The sequence below is a fragment of the Apium graveolens genome, chromosome 11 (genome assembly GCF_009905375.1).
Source record: "Apium graveolens cultivar Ventura chromosome 11, ASM990537v1, whole genome shotgun sequence".
Classification (NCBI taxonomy): Eukaryota; Viridiplantae; Streptophyta; class Magnoliopsida; order Apiales; family Apiaceae; genus Apium; species Apium graveolens.
This window is the reverse complement of record NC_133657.1, coordinates 75,813,613-75,820,523: the sequence shown is the minus strand read 5'-3', so window position 1 is coordinate 75,820,523 and position 6,911 is coordinate 75,813,613. Positions and strand designations below refer to the sequence as shown.

The 6,911-nt window shown below is 39.9% G+C and overlaps 1 non-coding gene across 1 annotated transcript; it reads right to left on the bottom strand.

The window, feature by feature from the left end:
- Positions 1-367: 367 nt before the first annotated feature.
- Positions 368-474, bottom strand: LOC141699609 (small nucleolar RNA R71). The gene has a single exon (XR_012566051.1). It is a non-coding gene; the product is annotated as a small nucleolar RNA R71 (small nucleolar RNA).
- Between the last annotated feature and the right edge of the window lie 6,437 nt (positions 475-6,911).

Below are 6,911 nucleotides of genomic sequence, written 5' to 3'. Positions count from 1 at the left end.
TCCAGCTCTTATGGACTTTTCTCGGCCTAAAATTGATGATATTCAGTCTAGCATCATGCACCCGGCTATTGAGGCCAATAACTTTAAAATCAAGCCGGGCACTATTCAGATGGTGCAGAATTCTGTTTCTTTCGGTGGTGCTGCGACTGAAGACCCCAACATGCACATAAGGAATTTTGTCGAGATCTGTAGTACTTTTAAATATAATGGTGTGACTGATGAGGCTATCAAGCTGAGGCTTTTCCCATTCTCACTGAGGGATAAAGCTAAGGACTGGTTACATTGTGAACCAGCTGGGTCTTTCACTACTTGGCAAGATCTTGCGTAAAAGTTTCTGGTGAAGTTTTATCCAATGGCGAAGACTGCGGCTATGAGGAGTGCTCTTACTCAGTTTGCACAACAACCTTCAGAATCTATGTGCGAAGCTTGGGAGCGCTACAAGGAAATATTGAGAAAGTGTCCACATCATGGAATGCCTGATTGGATGGTGATCACTGGTTTCTATAATGGTTTGGGGGCCCAATCTCGGCCTATGCTCGATGCAGCAGCTGGAGGCGCCTTGTGGGCCAAAAGCTATATTGAGGCTTATAATCTTATTGAGACTATGGCTATAAATGAGCATCAAAACCCAACTCAAAGGATGATGCTTGGGAAGGTAGCAGGTATTTTGGAAGTTAATGCAGCTACAGCTATTGCAGCGCAGCTCCAAGCGCTGTCTATGAAGGTCGATTATCTAGCCACCTATGGAGTCAATTAGATAGCTATGGTCTGTGAGCTTTGTGCAGGTTTTCATGCTACGGATCAGTGTTCTCTTGTTAATGAATCTGTTCAGTATGTGAATAATTATCAGCGACCGCAGCAGCCTGTGCCAGCTACTTATCATCCTAACAACAGAAATCATCCAAATTTCAGCTGGAGTAATAATCAGAATGATATTCAGCAACCATATTAGCAAGGAGTAAGTAAACAGTTCAATCCACCTGGATTCCAGCAACCACATCATTATGCTCAAAGGCAATCATATCCTCAACAAGGAGGTGCAGCTCCACCCTCTAGTGCTGATTTTGAGGAACTTAAGCTGTTGTACAAAAGTCAGGCGGTCTCTATCAAGACCTTGGAAAATCAAATCGGTCAAATAGCCAATGAAGTGCTCAATCATCAACCTGGCACACTTCCCAGTGATACTGAAGTGCCAGGCCGGAAGGAAGCTAAAGAGCAAGTCAAGGCTATTACCTTAAGGTCCGAAAAAGTTGCTGATGCTGAAAAAGCAAAAGAAGGAGAAGCTGAAGTTGGTAATGAAAAAGCTAAGCAAAAGGAGAAAGCAGCGAAACCAAGGAAGACTACTGTTGAATACACTCTGCTGAGGGTAATACAGGGGAGAAACATCTCTATCCTCCACCACCTTTCCCTAAGAGATTGCAACAACAAAAGCTGGATAAGCAGTTCGGTAAGTTTCTGGAGGTGTTCAAGAAATTCCACATTAATATACATTTCGCTGAGGCTCTGGAGCAAATGCCTAGTTATGCAAAATTTATGAAGAGTATTCTTTCAAGGAAGGTAAAACTGGATGACCTGGAGACCGTTGCTTTAACGGAAGAATGCAGTGATGTACTGCAACAAAAGTTACCTCCAAAGCTTAAAGATCCAGGTAGCTTCACCATTCCTTGCACCATTGGAAAATTGTCTTTTGACAAGTGCCTCTGTGATTTGGGAGCAAGCATCAACCTGATGCCGTTGTCGATCTTCAAAAAGTTGAACTTGCCTGATCCAAAGCCCACCTACATGTCTCTACAATTGGCTGATCGTTCTATTACATACCCACGAGGCATAGTGGAGGATGTGCTAGTAAAGGTGGATAAGCTCTTCTTTCCTGCAGACTTTGTTATTCTAGATTTCGAGGAAGATAAGAAGATTCCCATAATCTTGGGGAGACCTTTCTTGGCTACAGGCCGTACCTTGATAAATGTGTAGAAAGGTGAACTTACTATGAGGGTGCAAGATTAGGATGTGACATTCAATGTATTCAAAGCGATAAAATTCCCTACAGAAGATGAGGAGTGCTTAAAAGTGGATTTGATTGATTCTGCGGTTACTTCAGAACTTGATCATATACTAATGTCTGATGCATTAGAGAAAGCCTTAGTGGGGGATTTTGACAGTGATGATGAGGATGGCAATGAGCAACTACAATATCTAAATGCTGCTCCTTGGAGGCGAAAGCTAGACATGCCATTTGAATCTCTAGGTACTTCAGACCTCAAAAATGCTGAAGGAAAGCTCAAACCATCTATTGAGGAAGCACCTACCTTGGATCTTAAACCATTGCCTGAACACTTGAGGTATGCTTTTTTAGGTGATGCATCTACTCTACATGTTATTATTGCATCTGACCTTTCAGGTAGTGAGGAGGACAAGCTCTTGAGGATCTTGAGAGAATTCAAATCGGCTATCGGATGGATTATAGCAGACATCAAGGGGATCAGCTCTTCATACGGTATGCATAAGATTCTGCTAGAGGAAGGTAGTAAGCCGGCTGTTGAGTAACAGCGCAGACTTAATCCTATCATGAAAGAAGTGGTGAAGAAAGAAATTCTAAAATGCTGGATGCAGGAATCATTTATCCTATTTCTGACAGTTCTTGGGTGAGCTCCGTGCAATATGTACCTAAGAAAGGAGATATTACTGTGGTAGCAAATGAGAAGAACGAGCTCATCCCCACTCGAATAGTCACAGGATGGAGGGTGTGCATGGACTATAGAAAGTTGAACAAGGCCACGAGGAAGGATCACTTCCCTCTTCCATTTATTGATCAGATGCTTGACAGGCTGGCCGGTCACGAGTATTATTGTCTTCTGGATGGTTATTCGGGGTATAATCAGATATGTATTGCACCAGAGGATCAATAAAAGACTACCTTCACTTGTCCATTTGGCACATTTGCTTTTCGCAGAGTTTCGTTTGACTTATGTGGCGCACCAGCCACTTTTTAGAGATGTATGATGGCTATATTCTCTGATATGATTGGAAATAATGTCGAGGTGTTCATGGATGACTTCTCAGTCTTTGGACATTCGTATGATGAATGTTTGAATAATCTTCGTGTAGTACTCAAAAGGTGTGTGGAAACTAATTTGGTGCTCAATTGGGAAAAATGTCACTTTATGGTCCGTGAAGGCATTATTCTTGGGCATAAGGTCTCTAGTAAGGGTCTCGAGGTGGATAAAGCCAAGATGGGAGTCATTGAATATCTTCCACCACCTATTGCCGATTCTTTAAGGGGTACTGTTGCGAGGCCTCGTTTGTTTTAGCACACCGCAACGAAGAGGAAGCATATTTTCTTGTGATTCTTTATTTCGTTGTAACGTTGGATGCTAGTTTTCTTTACTTTGAACCTATTTACTCTTGTGATGTATTCTGGTTTAATATAAGTAATTTTAGTTATTATTCTCGTGTGTTATTATCATGTTTTCATATGAACCCATGATGACGATGAGTGCTATCATGGGCTAATCGTGATCATGGGGTCGTAACGGATTTACTATGGAATTCTTTAGTTAGTTTTTTAATACCTTAGTGTGTGATGATTGTCTGATATCTAGTATTGGTTGTGCTTATTCATCTTATGTGCGTCGCGAACATATAAGATTGGGTGTTAATCTCTTGTGAAGCGACGGTGGATCTTGAGATTTAGAACTTGCCATGCTAGCATAGGTTCATGTATGAGTATGCATGATTAGTGGGTAACTCTAACCATTTTATTCGCCCTATGTAATCAAAAGGAATACCTTGTGCTAAAATCGTTACGTTGTCAATTTCTGTAGACATATAGGGACTCAATATAATTGATGCCTATTCAACTTCTATCTTAATTGTGGATGTTTGGTAGAATGGTATTAGTACAATGAAAGTTGGCTTTTATCAGTTTCATGTTGTTCGATTAATATCATCAATGTTGTATGCTAAGGGTAATAACAATGACTATTAAAGGAAGTAGTAATGAAGTTGTGATCTCATGTGTGTTTTAATATTGTTAATTCAAGTGATAATTAAGTGCTTAATTCTCGTAGTTAATTGTAGTTAATAATTAGTTAATCAAATCTAAGTGTTATTGTTTTAACATTGAGAAGTAATCATACATTGGTGAGTGAGTGTAATTGAACATAATTAGTCTGAGTCTTTGTGGGAACGAATCTGATTTATATCTTATACTACTTGCGAACGCGTATACTTGCGTATATTATTAGCGCGTGTTTTCGCCCTAAAAGAGGCAAGTTTATCACATTAATATGACAGTGCTTTGCAAGAAGCACAAGGGTTTGAGGCTGGTGTATATGATAGTAACCCAGTCAAATCCCCTTCAATTCAATTGGAGGTTCCCACAACTAGTATGGAATAACAACTTATCATAACCACAGTACCTACTATGAGTCAAACTATGACTTCTGTCACAGGTGGTTCTGATCTTTCTCACCAACTTTCAACCTCGCAACCTCAACAACCACACCTTCTTTCAAACTGGCTACAAGAAGCTGCACCTTCATCTAATCTGGAAGATTTCAGGGTTGATCAGCTGGCTGGACTTGCTCAGATCTCTCAAAAACTTTTAACCTCAAACATGTCAAACCAGGATTACCAAGCCATTATACTATCCTACAAGATATATGTTGAAGAACAGCAAGCTAAAATAATTGATGAAGCTGGTGAGGATGCTAACTGTGACAAATGGTTGGATAAGGACTTTGCTATTGAAATGGATGTTGTACTAGCCCAGTTCAGGGAAGAATACCTAACCATCTTAGGGAGCAATGCTATATCCTTAACCCCACAGGAGGTATATGATGCAGTAAATGAGGTATACAAGGCTCAAATCATGCTTTCCATAACTTTGGAAAAACACTTCAGATTACTCTCACTGGGCATCAAGACAAGATTATGAAGATGGTTAGAGAAAAGATGGATCAAATCATCCCCTCTTAGACTGAGATTAAGAAGCAATTCAAAATTTTTTCAGAACAAATGTCTAGATATGATCTCAGTGGGATTGACAAGAGTGTTACACAACTGAAGGACTCTTTTGTAGCTTTGCACAAGGTAGTTCAAGATCACAACATAAATTCCAATGACACAAGGTGGAAGCTGGATCAAATGCACACTGCAAGATATACTCATTCCCTTTTGGTTGTTGATGAAATTCAGAAGCATGTGCAAGCTTCATTTGGACCATCTACTTCTATCTCTACTTCAAGCTCATCTTCCCAAGACTTTCAAGATCTCAAGGCACGTGTTGTCTCACTAGAGACATCAAATGCCTCCTTAAATGCTCAAGTCCAAGCTTTGACTTCTCTAGTCAAAAGTTAACAATCAGATATCAAGACCCTGGTGGACTCTCACAAGAATCTCCAAATGCAGAATTCAGTTGCTTTGGGGGCCATCATGGGGAAGCTCAACATACCATTGCCCTCTCTACCTGAATAAATAAGGCCAGAACTGCCAACTCCTCTACTCATTCCTGTCACCAAGACTAAGGGGGAGATTGAGACTAGGATTCAACAATTCAGGGATGCTAAAGCTAAATCTAAAGAGCCTATTCAGGTTGGTCAAAACTCTTCAAATGCTCAAGTTGATGTTGGAAAAGAAAGACTTTTAAAGGTTGCAGAAGGACCCAACCAAGACCAAGAATTCAGTGAACTTCTTGCAGTACTAAGAAAGTCTCTTCAAAATAACTACATGACCTATAAGAAAGCTTTGGCCAAGAACATCAACTTCATCAAGGTAGTGGTTGTGAAAATTGATAACTTCCTGGAGAAAAGGATTGTTGTGAACTTCAATGATGGGGGAGTGGACACATGTCTTCAGGTGTCTCTTTCAAATCTCAAAACTTTAAGAGCATCTGAACTGGATGTAATGATTGACAAAGTAAATCTAGTTATTCAAGAAGATACCCAACTTTTGCATGAGCTCAAAAATGCACAGACAGCTGCTTTCCCTGAAGCCTATCTAAATCCACAAAAAAGGGTAGTCTACATCTGTCCAACAACTAAGCAAAGCAAATACTTCCTTGTTCCTAAGCTCTATGTCATATCAAACATGAGGTTGATCATGACTTTACAGTCTGATCTAAAGTACAAAAGGAGCAAAAAGCATGAGGATGTTGAGATGATAAAGATTCTAGACAGATACCTTGTAAATGTTGACACCATATTGCCAAACACTCAGTACAATCTAAGAAATGACAAGGATGATGATGAGAAGAAGGATGATAAACAAAAACCATCTGGCTCAAATCCAAGTCAATCTTCTAAAGCAACTGGTAGCAAGGATAAGAAGCAGGATGAGAAGAAGGTATGTGACAAGAAAAGAGTAGAAGAAAGAAGAAGCAAGAAAATGCATGATGGCTCAGAATCACATCAGTCAACCCTAAAAATCTAAACAACTCAAGCTCAACCCTCATGACCAACAATCTCTAACATCAAACCACCTCAAACCTCTAAGCCCAAATTCCTATACAAACAAACTGTTAATTCCTTTCTGAAAATACCAATCACCTCAAGCCAAACATTTCTCAAGAAAATCACAAACCTACCTTCTGTCAAGCCATCACTAAAAACTCACTTCAAGTCTGTTGGGAGGAAACCTAAGAAAGCCAAGTCTACAGAAAAGTGGAAGTCACTGAAAGGGCCATCTGGAATTGTTTGAAGCAAAATGATTTTCTACCTCTAAACTGGTGTATCTCAGATGAAGATTATTTTCAACATCTAGCTGAAGAAATAGTTAGAGTCTGGGTTGTAACTCTAAGAAAAGTAAGAATCTACTTTGAAGATGGGTCCTTCACTTTTCTTGGAAGCAATTTGATGGACACTCTCTCTCCCACAGAAATCAAGAGAGTGATAAGTTTGCTGAAGGATAAGGAT